Below are 11,826 nucleotides of genomic sequence, written 5' to 3' on the forward strand. Positions count from 1 at the left end.
CACAAAACTAATGGGAGATGCCTATCCCAATCTCGTTGGTGCTCAGATGTGAGAATTGCAAGTTGTTTTGCCAAGGTCCTGTTAAAGTGCTCAATGTGCCCATCATTTTGAGGATACATCATGTCACTCACACATTGCAGTGAACACGGCAGACTCAAAGTCCTATGATGGAGGGGTCTCGTACCACGGCGACCCACACCTGAAAGTTCATGCATAGTCCCCCCACTTGTATAGTCACCACCCCCCTTACAAGCATAGGGGTAAGCTCGCTAGTCAATGTTCGTAGCTTGACTGACGTAGATTCCAATTGTGCCCCTGCTGGGAACACATCAGGCCTGCCTCAACAGTGTTGCAGTGGACCCGGTGTCGACAAGGGCGGCCAATTGAGTCTGTATGCGCAGTTCTCTTGGGGTAATGGCCCGGATAAACTGGTCCCTGGCCAGCTCACTCAACACATCAGTCGGCATATGGGTATATGCACGCCTTGGCAGGGTTTCCATGTTATTCGCTAATACACCAAGTGGTTCACCAGCTTGTTTTTGCCTTTTAGATAGCTCTGAGCGTTGAACATTAGGTTGACTGCATTCTCCAAAACGCCGTCTCAGGGCACCAACCAAAGCACCATAGTCATCTTTTTCGGCTGGGCTGAGCAATAACAAGCAGGACAAAGCTTCCTCCGTAAGACACATGGTCAGCTGTTGTGCTTTATGCTTCCCAGTCCAGCCAGCAGCCCTTGCCAAAAGTTCAAATTGGGCATGGAAAGCCTCCCAGTGTGCCCTACCGCAGTATTTTGGAGTCTTGACAGGCTGATGGCTACAATGGGGGCTGTCAACGTTGTTTGCGCTTGCTCCTCCCCCAGCATTCAAGGAACCGAAACCAGCATTGAACGCCAGCTTCATTGCGGTCCACCTCAGGTGGTTAACATGCTCCGAAACATTTTCGGGGTTCATATCACGGCCTCATGCACCATCGTAAGAATGGTCCACCACCTCCTCCATGACTCGCGGGCGACCGCCGTAACTTTCTTTATGCGTTGACATACCAGTTTTCACTTTTGACACCAGTGTAGCCTAGTGGAGTAAATCAGGCCAATTTATCCATCAGCAAACTCCTTTTTTATTAAGCCAAAAACGGCTGTTGTTTACCGCAACCACGGACATACAACAACAACAACATAATGTTCACTCCAGTCGCTCTACCGCTTCACAGCCTCCCCAGAAAAGAGGAAACCACAGAACCTGTGAACTATTTACAAAGTCGCTACAGTATATTATTCAGGGTAACACGCGCCCCCCTCAGCATCGCACCGCGCCCCACTATTTGAGAACCGCTGGAGTAGGGAGAGGTCTAAAACAGGCAGCTCTCAAGGAACCAGAGTTCCCTACCCCTGATCAAGACACTTTTTACCCACCAAACAATGCGGAATGCAGTTACATTACAAAGCGTACAGGAACATTTCTCTGACTTTTGTCACACGAGGAAAATTCACAGATGAGCTCAGACCGGGGTCGCACAGTAGAGATGGCTGCATTAATTGTACTTGATCACTTTGCTCAAATTAAATGCAAATTATGATGCTCATTTTGTATCTCAATTGCTTTTATACACAGCCGTGCTTATGTGTTTTTGCCACTTGCTCTCTCGCACCTCACTCACTCAGTTCAAGGGCCAGTAAACACAATAGCATTTCAAGATTTCATTCTGCTCCAAGGTCAAATATTTGAATTTATATACACACCATACTTGACCCAGTTATGGACCTTGCAAGGGATGGCTGGAAACCCACTTCTGTCCTTGCTTGGTCCGTCCTTTTAAAAAGAAAAAAAAAAAAAATTCTCCTCTGGCAACCTCAGTCCACAAAATGGGCGTTCGTCTGGGACAAAATGACGGATAAAATACCCATCTCTGCTAACTGTCAAATGTGAAATGCACCACTTGATGGAAACAATATGAAAACATGTCAAATACAAGAAAAAACAGACGCAGGTCAGGGATGAAAGCATGCTTATAATTAATTACAACAAAACTGCAATGTGACATTACAAAATACAGGCTTATTCAGTTCACTAAAAAAATATATTCTAGGCAGATACTAAAATACCCAGTATTTTGCAACAAATTACCAAAATATTATTGTACAACCTAAAAAGCAGTTTACCCCACTTAGAAAAGGCCCAAAAGGTACAAATCATAAATCAAGTCACACATTGTATACATTAAATAAATTGCAGTACGATATCTTTAAAATCACATTCATGAATTACAATATACATGAACAGAATGTATTGTTTTGCATAAAAATACTGAGAATAAATTCTCAACCCCAATGAAAGTTCTTGCCCCCTCCAGGTACAGCACAGTTGATTGCTTTAGTGTGTGTCATTGTGACATTTGACCAAGCTTGCACTTAATGGATAGGAGGGGAGAGAGTTAAATGAGCATGCATGGTGCAACTAACTGATTTAAAAACAAACACACACACACACCCCTGCACATACACATACACACAGACAGACAAAAAAAAAAAACTCATTCAATTCATGGAGGTTGAAATCCATAAAATCACGGTCATAATTTTCATGTCACATGTTATTAGATCCACCATCAGATCATAAAACAAATTCAAGCCAAATTAAGAAAATGAAAACTGAGGAATGATACATTTGGTAAAACGTCTTGCATCAAAATTATTACAAGGTAGAAGAAATCTTAAAATGCAACCATTGCCTCAACAACAAATCATTGCATTTAAGTTGACATGTACTAGCTGCCATTGATTAAGGCTTTCCTATTTAAAGGAGATGTATGCATTTTTCACAGTTTAAAACAGTTCACAAGTGTCATAACGCGTGATACACTTTCGTCAACAAGACCCTGTTTTACGAACTAAGCTGAAATCAAACTTTCATGAGAGGGCACTGTCCTGTTCAATGCAAATTTATATAACGTTAACTTTTTTTTTTTTTTAAATCCAGGTTTGGTAATTGAGAACATATTCTCATTAGAAATTACAAACTGGAAGCAGATAGCAGAATAAAACAAAGCAAACCCTAAAAGACAATTATCGGTGATAGGTCCCTATGAAAAAGGATCGACTCATCTTAAAATTTTAAAAAGGCATTGCTGTTCGTGAGACACACGAAAATGAAGTTTTCTGTGTGATCAAATCTGGCACTTGAGTAAAAAAAACAAACAAACAAACAAACAACACAAAAAAAATAAAAAACATTGCATTCAAATTAAATGGCCGTTTCATAGTCATGTTGGTCCTCCTTCAACTTATGCCTTCAAAATAAGTGAGACCACTGCGGAACTGGCACTCTTAGAACATGCGATTCCAGAACAGTTGGGTAAGACATAAGAAGGGGGCCTGAGAATCTTTGGGTTCATCTATCAAGAGCAAATGTAGTGGTTCTGAAAGCCAAGGGTCACTGATGGTACAGAATTGCCAAGTTTTTTGCTGATCCAATGTTCAATCTGTAAATAAAAAGAAAAGACATACAATTTTTTTCTTTATGGCTTTTTGCGCCTGGTTAGATCTGCGGAGACATAACTCAAATGGCAGCAGAAAAAAAAAATCTACTCCACAAATAAGAAGACAGAAAAGATTTTGGCTGCCAAAGACCAAAGCAAACAGAATTGGAGATGCTTCATTTGGCAAGACAATGACTCCAAACGCAGTACCAACAACAAAGGAGTTAATCAGGATCAAATGTTGATGGTTTTAGATTATAACCTACACTCAAAAAAAGCAACATGTTTATTCATGTTTAGCGGTTAAACATTTTCTAATCATGTAGTTTCAACATAACAGGCAAAATCCTGAAAACTGCATGATTGCTTTATGTCAATGCAACCTAATGGGTTTAGATAGGACTCACATATGCAATACCTCTCCAGTGCAGAATGTGGCAGTAACGTGCAACAAGACCCTTTACATCAGGTAAGAATTCGGGCCATTGTGTAAAGAAGACCCATGACAGAATGTGCTGACATTTCACTCACGCCAATTGAATCTGTTTGCATCAATCAATAATTAAACAATTTATGGGACGAAACATAAAATCAGTAAGTTCATTTTCACTTTTTATTCTCTGTGATTTTTTTTTTTGGTTTGGAAAATTATTTAAGATTCATGTCCACTAGTTTTAGCATAGTGTGTTGTTGCCTTTTAGCTAAACCTGAGTTTAGCTAAAAGGCAACAACACAAGCTGTCACCCGTTAAACCCTGCGTAAAATAGACCGGTGGAAGTTATTTTATTGGTACTAAGGTACATTAATAATTTAACAATTTGTTGTTGACATCCCTGTAACAACTTAAATTACGTCAAATTTTCTGATAAATGAGAAATTAAATGAAAGTTACAGATTTACGCAATCCGATAATTTTAAATGTTTGGATTTAGAAAGTAAAAAAGTTTGAGACAGTGAAGTGACTTATGCATGTCTTGCGATATCTTCACTTATGATTTAAAATGTTTTTGTTTTTTTTTGGTGCATTTGTTGCGGCAAACTGACTGGCACTGCTCAGACCAACGTTATTGATGTCAGAAGAGAGTGCGTCCTCAAATCCCAGTGTGTGTACCTCAATGATGAGCCAGAGACGATGGAAAAAGAATACATGGTATCTTACACTGGAAATATAGTGCTTGACTTTGAAATGTCAATGAATATCTGTCACAGTGGTCTTGTTCATATATCATTTAGGGGATTCGTAGTTCATGAATGTTTTTTTTCTTACAGGATGCAGATGTTTAAAGAAACCCGGCTGAAATGCTGAAATGAAGGAGACAGTGTTTGGAATTTATGTCATTCGAAAAGAGGGTGCCGAGCCAGTGGATAACCCAGATGACATGGGTATCACCTTGGAGGGTGTCAATGTTCTGTATGAGCTGGGGAACGTCCCATTTTCTGTTGTGAGGCTGTTCTTTCTGGTCTATGCACTCAACAAACTACGCGTCAGAGTTACGGTACACCTTTGAAGTTTTGCAGACTCTCATCATGGAACGAGATGGAAACTCTCAAGAAAAGGTCAAGTATTGAAAACCTTGCTCTTACGCAAGTCATCCTGTATGGAATGACCAAAAATGAAGCAAGTATTTTCAAGAAAAGATGTTAAATGTTAACTGTTTGGTATAGTTCAAATATTGCTCATTGCTGCTTTTTGACATTGTCCTCATATTTAACTTTGCTTTCAGTTGCAAGGGCTCAATATGCACCTAAAGTAGTTTTTTGTATCACTGAGAACCTGAAAGGCTGCAACAACTGAAGTTTTTTGAGAAATGTTCAGTTTAAATGATCAAAAGGACTTAAGACTAAAATGTTCTAAAATGGGTGATTTTTGTTGATTGCAGAAGTTTTATTCATTTAAAATGTAAATTTATATTTGATGTAAACTGAGATTTAATGTAAATGTATATTTGATGTAAACTGATACTTAGCACACAAAAAGCAATTATTTTAAGAGGTCTTTAATTGTTTGCCTTTTCTGTGGATTGCAGTACTATTGAAAATCCAGTCAATTTTGTGGTCTTTTATGAACTTCACACCAACAACTAAGTTGACATGTAAAAATTGCTCAATGAAAACATTCATCAACAATGTCTTATTTTTTTATTATTATTTTAAACAGTAAGTTATGCCTGAAAGTATTTTTGTTGACTTGTTTCGTTAAGTCAGCATTAAACAAATGGTGTTATTTTATCATTTAAAAAGTTTTCCTCTACATATGGTGTATATATAAGATACCGATACTCTTATTATGGAAGTTAACCTGACCAAAGGGAAAAAAGTCAGCTTTTGCCTATATGTTAACACAACCTGAACAAATTAAGTTGGAATCAATCATAGAAAATAAGTACTGACAACATCAATACTTTATGTCCACTCAACACATTTAGGATTAGTTGGTTCAACATAATTCTATCTTGCAAAATGAAAATATTTTATTTTGGTGGAAATTCTTTCCCTAATTTCATTACGTGAACCCAACAAATGATTTTTTTGAGTGTCAAGCGCACACATTTTAACAGTCAAACAGAAACAAAATTTAACTGTATGTGCGATATTAGATTAATGCTTTTGCACACTGGAACACGCAGTTAATTTAGATGCTGGGGTTCTCACAGCATCTTGGTTTTGGCATGTTCTATACCATTTTTTTTAGACCAATACCATAACGAGTACTCAACTCTTAAAGAATGACAGCTACCATGTAACCGATACCACTAGTGCTTTTGATAAATAATATTTCAAGCAGAACATGTATATGCATGTATGTGTGTTGAAGTTTAAATTGTTGTTTTCTCATGTCACACAATTGTTCACAAATATGTAAACCTTGTCCCATTTCTGCTTGTTAATGACGGTGCAATTCAGGGAAGCTCCTTTAATACCCAATCATGGCACCCATCAGCACCAAATTAGCCTGTTCAACTGTGAGATGTTCCAAACAAGTCTTTGATGAGAATTCCTCAGCTTTCGCAGTTTTTTTCCCACCTGTCCCACCTTTATTGAAATGTCTTGCAGCCATACATTTCTAAGTTAATGACTTCTTGCCAAAAAACGTTTATCAGTTTGAACATTAAATATTGTCTTGAATTTTTGGACTTCAACAAAGCCGTTAGGCAGCATTGCATTTCTAATGCGATAAATAAGAAATATATGACAAATACTGTCAAATTAGTGAACGGACAGTAAACCTTCAGCAATATAGTGATCTACCACACAATATTGCAATAACAATCATCTCTCTCTCTCTCTCTCTCTCTCTATATATATATATATATATATATATATATATATATAAAAATAATAATTTTGTCTCATTCTTATTATCAATATTTGCCCTGGAGAGGGGAGCTCTCCAATAGCGTTGTAAAGGGCATTCTGATTCTGATAATACCGTAGTAATACAAAATCTGGAACTTCAATATTGTCACAGCAGGATTGACTGATGAAAATGTAAATTGGCCCCGCGATAGGATTGTTAGGAAAAACATTGGCCTGCGGCCAAACTAAGTTGCCAGCTCCTGCTCTTAATGATGACTTGATTATTAGAGGCACAGTTCATTGAGCTTAACATTGGCATAGCTTAGCATGAAAAAAATAACATCAGTACTAAAATTCACCCCCTTAAAAGACTTTTGTGATTTAAGGGCTTTTTTTGTGATGAGATTTACGACAAATTGGCATGTCCGATTTTGGCGCTTGGTGTGCTATTTTTTCCGGTTTCGGTTGTCTACGTCACAGCAGGGAGCCAAGTGTTGTAATATTGCTTGCTTTGTCAGTTCTGTTGTCTAAAACGCCAACCTATCGCCTCCAAAATTCAAATGCACATTACTACCCTCGTCCAATTCAACTCCTGAAAGTAGAAAAGCAGTCTGCACAATAGTTTTCATTTTGACGTTATTAGCGACATAGTTATAATGACTTTGAATGGACAAATTGTGACTCCCACCAAGACATGGATGGAGAGGCTGGGGCGTGGCCGTAATGCGCATTACCAGGAGGCGTTTTTAAACGCCTTAGTTTTGTATTGTTTTCTCCATAACAAATTGATAAAATAGAAAATACAAGCTAATTTTCCTGAAAAAAAAGAATGCATAAATTGAGCTTGTTGTTAAAAAATGGACCATCCTCCCAGCATGTGTCCTTTAAATATACTCGTCCATTAATTTCATACTTTGTTAGTCCATCCATCCATTATCTTTACCGCTTCGCCTCACAAGGGTTGCCAGTCAATCGCAGTTCATACTTTATTAGTTGTCAATTAATTTTGACACTACATTTCAGTATGATGCATTGGAGCCAGTGCATCATAAACAAGAAGCACTTTAAGTTCTTCAACCTGTATCCATCAGGAGGGTTTAATCAGCTGTGTAATTCTTTTGCGACCTATAGTGTTAATGTTGTTGTAGCCCAATTGAAATATTTCATCGGCCAAGTACCCCTCAACCAGCGCAAAGCATTTTTGGGGAAAAAGACTTTAAACATGCCATCAGTGTCTGATTTATTAAATTTTAGAACCTTTCAAACTTCATTTGTATATCCACACACACACACACACAAAAAAAAAAACAAGAAAATGTCCTCTTTTGGATCATTGAAGAGATCTGTTATCAGGTCTTCCGTGATAGTGAATGCCTACAAGCAAAGACACCACATAAGTACCTTCAGCATCATATCTTGAGTTGATCTGAATTCAGAGTTCCCTCTTGTTACCAATGTGACATCCATGTTTCATCTTAAAATGGCACTGCAGATGCACTAGCATTATATAACTGTTAGCAAGTTTCTCCTCACAGAAAAAAAAAACAAAGTGCCAAAGCGGGTTTGTTGCAACTTATGGGTGTAAATCCAAATAAAATATAATCTTCAGCATACAACCAGAATTTTGCGGACTCTGGTTTGGCCTTCTTTTACACTTGTGCCTTTGTTTTGTTCGGAAGACTTACGCTTCAACCACGACTCCGTTGTTTGCGTCAGTGGGAAACTTGCTAATCGTTGCATGAAGCCAGCGCATCTGCAGCACCATCTTAAAATTAAACATGGATGTCACGTTGGTAACAAGAGGAAACTTTGAATTCAGATCAACTCAAGATATGATGCAGAAGCCTCTTATGTAGTGTCTTTGCTCATAGATAAAGCCAAGAAGACAGATAACAGATCTTTTCTATGATCCAAAAGAGGACACTTTGTTGATTATTTTATGTGGACCAATACAAATGTAAACATGTTTAATGCCTTTTGGATTTTTTTTTTCTTTAAACCCAAAAATGTTTTGCGCGGGTTCCAGGGTACTTGGCTGAAAAAATATTTCACAGGGGGTATATCACTGAAAAAAAGTTGAGAACCACTGCACCACTGCATATGCATTGTTCTTAGTGTTGTTTGGCATGTTCTCGGCAGGTGAGGAATCAAAACTAGGTTCTTATGAACTCCTCTTAGAATTTTCTCTTACTAGAAGTTGTGGCACAACTACTTTGTAACTAGAAGGGAGGACTTGTTCAATGGCATTGTTTTTTTTGCCATTAGTTCACAGTTGCTGGTATTGGCTGCCTTCTAGAGATTTTGATACCTTGAAATAAGACTAGTGTCGGCCAGTTATTCGTACTTTCCCTCCCTAACTTGGTCAAAATGAAACTTGACGAAGAAAAGGCCAAACTAAATTCCAAACTCCAGCACTGAATTATATGCTGATATTAGGTCTTCTGCAGGGATAGCAGATGTTTTTTACGACTTTCATGAATAACATTCATGTCTTCCTTTTTGTATGAAACTTGGGACACCAGGGTATAAGGGTATGCCAAAGTCAAGGCCCGCAGGCCAGATCTGGCCCGCGAGAACCGGCCCGCAGGCCGTTGGTGTTTCACATGCGCCAAAACTACATTTCCCTTAATGCAACGGTGGCGTGCTGAGCGGAAGACGGAAGCATTCTGCGCAAGGCCGCCTCATTTCATTATTCATCAGCAATCAGCAGTGATTATCATAACAGCAAGTGTCAACTTTCAGATACCCATCAAAAATGGCGAAACGAAAGGTGGACCCTGAGAACTGGGGCTTTCAAAAAAGGTGAGAGGCGGAGTACATGTTCACAGAGGTAGATGGGAAGCCTGTGTGTCTTCTGTATGGAGAAAGTGTGGCGGTAATGAAAGAGTATAACCTGAGACGTCATCATGATATGAAACATGCGGACAAAGACAAGAGTATGGACATGGAACAAAGGCTACCGAAGGCGAAAGAATTAAAACAAGGTCTTAAATCTCAACAGGCTCTATTCAGAAAAGCCAAGTCACAAAGTGAGGCTGCTGTCAAGGCCAGTTTTATTGTGGCAAAAGTGATCACTAAATCAGCCCGGCCATTCACAGAGGGGGATTTTATCAAAGGCTGTATGCTTAAAGTTTGTGACGCAGTTTGCCCAGATAAAAGCAACTCTTTTTAAACGTGAGCCTTAGCATAAATACAGTTGCTGAGCGCGTACACCAGCTGTGCATCAATCTAAAAGAGCAACTTGTGAAAAAGGGAAAAGATTTCATCGCATATTCCCTGGCTGTGGATGGGAGCACCAACATTTCTGACATTGCCCAGTTGTCAATTTTCATCCGCGGAGTGGACTCCAGCCTGAGCGTGACAGAAGAGTTTTTGGCATTACATCCTATGCATGGCACAACTAAGGACATGATCTGTGTGAGGAGGTGTCAAGATGCATAAATGAGATGGAAGCTGCCTTGGGACAAACTTGTGGGTTTAACAACAGATGGAGCACCTACAAAGTGTGGACACAGGAGTGGACTGGTGGCGAGAATACGGGAGAAGATGCCGGAGGAAAACGCTACAGGTGAGCTGACAGCTTATCATTGCATCATACACCAGGAGTCGTTGTGTGGTAAAGCCTTGAAAATGGAACATGAAATGAGCACCATCACATGCGCAGTGAACTTTATCAGAGCCAAAGGTTTAAATCACCGCCAGTTCAAACTATTTCTGAGAGAATTAGAAACAGAGCATGGTGATTTGCCCTATCACACTGAGGTGCGATGGCTAAGCCAGGGAAAAGTCCTGCAAAGATGTTTTGAGCTGCGCGAGGAGATCTGTATGATTTTAGAAAGCAAAGGGAAAGACACGACTCAACTCCGAGATCATGCATTTCTGTGTGAAATGGATTTTCTGTTTCCTGTGTGATACCATGAGTCATCTGAATGCATTGAACCTGCAGCTGCAAGGTCGAGGTCATGTCATCTCTGATATGTACAGTACAGTGAAGGCGTTTAAAACCAAATTAACTTTGTGGGAGGCACATGCGGAAAGAAAACTTGAGCCATTTTCCTACCTGTCAGACCATGAAAGAGAAGCTCTCTACCAGTATGTTCCCGAGCGCACAGTTTGCTGATAAAGTTAGTGTACTTGCCGCTGACTTCCGACGCCGATTTACTGACTTTGAAGCACAAAAAGGCATGTTTGAACTGCTCAGCAATCCATTTACAGTTGATGTAGAACGCTCACCACCAAACCTCCAAATGGAGTTGATTGAGCTCCAATGCAACGGCGCACTAAAGGCAAAATATGCGCCAGTGGGTCCTGCGGAGTTTTCCCGTTTTGTTCCCGACACAATGCCCCAGCTGTCTCTGTTTGGCAGCACATACCTGTGTGAACAACTGTTTTTTTCTTTAATGAAGCTGAACAAAACATCAGACGGAAGTCGACTTACAGCTGAACACATTCACTCAATCCTGAGGGTATCCTCAGCTCAGAGCCTGACCCCGAACTTTGATGAACATGTACAAAAGATGAGACACCAACAAGTATCATCCTCAGCCTCAGAAAAGTGAACATTATTGTGCAATAACATATTTAGATTTTTTACTCCGTTAAAATAAAAATGAGTTAAATATAGTTGTTAAATATTTGTTTTCATTGCACAAGTGACTTTTCTTAGAAGAAAGTGGAGTTTTCTCTTATTAGTGGATTTTTGCACTTTATTTTGTTTTTACTCAGGCAGTTCAAAACTCAGTTAAAGTTGAAAAGTTTAAGTTAAATATTTGTTTTCATTGCACATGTGACTTTTCTTCGAAGAAAGTCTTGTTTTCCTCTGATTAGTGGATGTTTGCACTTTATTTTATTATGTTTCAATCCAATTGTTTTAAAAATATTTCAGTTGAGTGACTGATAAAAAGTAAATTTAGCCTACTTTTGACTTTTCATTTCCCTGAGAAAATAGACTGATGGTGCTTTGAATAATACTGCTTCATTCATTTAATGTGCATGTTATAAGGATTTTATAAAGTTTGTCTTTTGTGCCTGTTGAAAATTTTAAATTACAGACAG

The 11,826-nt window shown here is 38.9% G+C and overlaps 1 protein-coding gene, 1 long non-coding RNA gene and 1 pseudogene across 6 annotated transcripts in view; 2 read left to right on the forward strand and 1 right to left on the reverse strand.

The window, feature by feature from the left end:
* Positions 1–1,987: 1,987 nt before the first annotated feature.
* Positions 1,988–11,826, reverse strand: part of llgl2 (LLGL scribble cell polarity complex component 2) — a 99,482-nt gene continuing 89,643 nt past the window's right edge. For all 5 annotated transcript variants that reach the window (XM_088283665.1, XM_088283664.1, XM_088283667.1 and 2 more), the window contains one exon: positions 1,988–3,477. The gene's annotated coding sequence lies outside the window, so the exon portion shown is untranslated. The remainder of the gene's footprint in view (positions 3,478–11,826) is intronic.
* On the forward strand, positions 3,978–5,541 carry LOC148317029 (uncharacterized). The gene is made up of 3 exons (XR_015839979.1): positions 3,978–4,068; positions 4,532–4,624; positions 4,744–5,541. It is a non-coding gene; the product is annotated as an uncharacterized LOC148317029 (long non-coding RNA).
* LOC148317030 (general transcription factor II-I repeat domain-containing protein 2-like) lies at positions 9,527–11,330 on the forward strand (annotated as a pseudogene).

Source organism: Idiotropiscis lumnitzeri, chromosome 20 (assembly GCF_059441095.1).
Source record: "Idiotropiscis lumnitzeri isolate Australia: NSW breed Sydney's pygmy pipehorse chromosome 20, RoL_Ilum_1.0, whole genome shotgun sequence".
NCBI classification, from domain to species: Eukaryota; Metazoa; Chordata; class Actinopteri; order Syngnathiformes; family Syngnathidae; genus Idiotropiscis; species Idiotropiscis lumnitzeri.